Source organism: Dendropsophus ebraccatus, unplaced genomic scaffold, assembly GCF_027789765.1.
Source record: "Dendropsophus ebraccatus isolate aDenEbr1 unplaced genomic scaffold, aDenEbr1.pat pat_scaffold_688_ctg1, whole genome shotgun sequence".
NCBI lineage: Eukaryota > Metazoa > Chordata > Amphibia > Anura > Hylidae > Dendropsophus > Dendropsophus ebraccatus.
In genome coordinates, this window is record NW_027210287.1 from 59,566 (window position 1) to 63,226 (window position 3,661).

A 3,661-nucleotide genomic window follows, 5' to 3' on the forward strand; every position below is an offset into this window, starting at 1 on the left:
CCAGTGTTAACATCTACAGTGAAGAGGCGGCTGCGGGATTTTGGGCTTCAGGGCAGAATGGCAAAGAAAAAGCCATATCTGAGACTGGCCAATAAAAGAAAAAGATTAAGATGGGCAAAAAAACACAGACATTGGACAGAGGAAGACTGGAAAAAAGTGTTGTGGACGGATGAATCCAAGTTTGAGGGGTTTGGATCACGAAGAAGAACGTTTGTGAGACGCAGAATGAAAAGATGCTGGAAGAATGCCTGACGCCATCTGTTAAGCATGGTGGAGGTAATAGTGATGGTCTGGGGTTGCTTTGGTGCTGGTAAGGTGGGAGATTTGTACAGAGTAAAAGGGATTCTGAATAAGGAAAGGCTATTACTCAATTTTGCAAGGCCATGCCATAACCCAGTGGACAGCGCTTGATTGGAGCCAATTTCATCCTACGACAGGACAATGACCCTAAACACCTCCAAATTGTGCAAGAACTATTTACAGCAGAAGCAGGCAGCTGGTATTCTATCGGTAATGGAGTGGCCAGCGCAGTCATCAGATCTGAACTCCATTGAGCTGTTGTTGGAGCAGCTTGAGCGTATGGTACGCCAGAAGTGCCCATCCAACCAATCCAACTTGTGGGAGCTGCTTCTAGAAGCGTGGGGTGCAATTTCTCCAGCTTACCTCAACAAATTAATAGCTATAATGCCAAAGGTGTGCAATGCTGTAATTGCTGCAAAAGGTGGATTTTTTGACGACAGCAAAGTTTGATGTAAAAACAATGTTATTTCAAATACAAATCATTATTTCTAACCTTGTCAATGTCTTGACTCTATTTTCTATTCATTTCACAACGAATGGTGTTGAATAAGTGTGACTTTTCATGGAAAACACAAAATTGGGTGACCCCAAACTTTTGAACGGTAGTGTATGTATTTATTTATTTTATTTGTTTGCTGTATAACATGATATAATCTGCATAATTATTGATACTCCAATTTGCCTTTGAGTTTATAATACATTGTGTGTTAGTGCTGTAATCAACTTATTAGTAAAATGATATTCTGGTAAGATTTATAGTGTGCAGTACAGTTCATTGGTGTATTGACTTGCTTTTCTACTTGTGTTCTCTGGGGGAATTGTGCCGTTAGTTTATGGTGTTAAAAGACACATGTCTTGTCCTGTGACACAGTGGAGAGACCATTAATTGGACAAATGGCTCGGTTAGGGACAAAGTATGAAAACTGCATAGTCCCTAATGTGTATTCATGCTGTAAAGATCCTTAACGTGGCATATTTGTAGAGCCTTTGTGATTAATTGTGAGGCATTTCTGCGATTCCCCATATGGAAGGACTGTAAACAGACGTTTAATTTGTATGCTTAAGGGAGCTGTGGAATTCATAGCTTAAATATAAGACTACAAGACAACCCTCTTCCACTTTCTATAATATAAATTTGTAGTCACACCTAGTTTATAGTCATTTAAATTTACGTACGCAATTTTTAAACTCTGATTTAAATCTTTCTAACTAGAGTAAATATTTGTTCCATTTTTTAAAGCATGCATATTTTGCCAGGCAACAATTCCTACCATAATTATCTATGCTATATATTGTTCTGGATAGCTAATGTAACTGGATGTACGAGCAGAGAGTATTGCTTTATATATCCTGATTAGAAACAATCCAAAGTAAAAACTAATTATAACAGCAAAACTAAGCATGGCGCTCAAAGTTATGCAACATTTTGGTCAAAATATTTAAAACGACTCGGTACCCACAATCTAACTCCCCCCCCCCCCCCCCCCCAAACCACTTTTACCTTCGGATAGCTGCTTTTAATCCAAGATCTGTCCTGGGGTCTGTTTGACAGGTGATGCAGTTATTGTCCTAAAAAAATACTTTTAAATTTGAAGCCCGTGCCAAACAGGAACTTTGTTTCGGGTTTTCTATGATTCCCCATAGAAAACCTCTACTGCTCTGGACAGTCTCTGTCTCGGCCGGAGATGTCAGCAGAGAGCACTGTGTCAGACTGAAAATAAAACAACATTTCGCATCTAAACCTTCTAGGCCCTATTTGTTTTACCCTCCAGATTTGCTCCTCCTGTGCTAATAGATTTGGGCTGATCTCTTCTGCCTTCCTCTTAACTCCTTCCTCCTCTATCCTGATTTCTCCCCTGGCTTGCAATCGCAAACGGTGCGTATGTGGGGTTCCAAGAAATTGTTTCAGTTTGCGGATGTGGTTGACCCGCTAACTCAAAACCTTCTCTAATGGGACAGGCTCATGAATCGAGCGGAACTTCCAAGGTCGGAGCATTTTACCTACTTACAATTGCGTCACTTCATGTTGTCTTGTCTGGGCTCGAATACTGTTTCCAAGCCTTCTGCATTTGAACAACTAGCTGGGATGGGTATGTCTACTGCAGGGCTCATTTCGGACATCTACCGCATTTTACTGTCACCAATAAATGGTTAACAGACCAAACACGCTTATATGACTAAATGGGAGGCTAACATAGGTAGGGAGCTTCCACCAGAGTGTTGGAGCATCATCTGGGAAAGGGCTGCAAAATCTTCCATATGCACGACGTACCAGGAGTCGCACTTTGAAGTGTTGATATTCTGTTTGGTCCCCATGGGATGCTTATGACACCCCTTAGTGCCCCGTGAGTTACTGGTCCTAGCATCCCCTTTTCCCATATCCCCCCCCCCCCCTCATTTTTGTCAATTGTCCTCCCCCTGTGTTGTTTTGTTTGTCTTCAACATTCTATGAGTTTTACTGGTTTTCTGTTTGTTTCTGGAAAAAATAGTCACGGCTCTATATGATAGTTTTTCCTTTCTCTTCGTTGTCATACTTGATTTGGGCAGAGATTCTACATGAGATTTGTTTTGGACAATACCCTTACACTCTTATCTTTGCTCATGATTTGATATGTCAGCCCTACCTGTGACTCTGTTTGCATAATGATGCTTTATGCTTGTTCTCCTTGTGTAAAACAAAAAATTCTAATAAAAATTACAGTTATAAAAAAAAAAATAAAACAACATTTCCTGCAGGACAGTAATAAAAGTAAATTACAAATCTATATAATTTTCTCACACCAGTTGATTTGAAATAAAAAAGACTTTCGCTGGACAACCCCTTTAACCCCCAGGCGACTCTGGACGTACCCCTAGGTCCAGGGCCGCCTCCACGCGTCCAGAGCGGGGTTGAACCACCGCGGTCCCGGGTGCCGCTCGTAGCCTGGGACCGCGGCTATTAGCAGGCACGATCCGATCGCCGTGCCCGCTAATAAAGTAATCGGATGCAGCTGTCAAAGTTGACAGCTGCATCCGATTACTTACTGCAGCAATTCCCTGGTGTCTAGTGGGGAGGATCGCTCCTCCGGGATGATCCACACATCTTACCCCGTCCGGGGTCAGCGCCGTAATGGCGCTGATCCCAGCTCGGCACTCCATTGCTTCCGGCTGCAGCAGCCGGAAGCAATCAATAAAAGTGTTATTATTAATAAAAAGCCCCTCCCCTAATAAAAGTCAGAATCACCCCCCTTTTCCTATGTTATAAATAAAAATAAATAAATAAACATGTTTGGTATCGTTGCGTGCATAATCGCCTGAACTATTAACTTATCACATTCCCGATCTCGCACGGTAAATGGCGTAACCGCAAAAAAATCCCAAA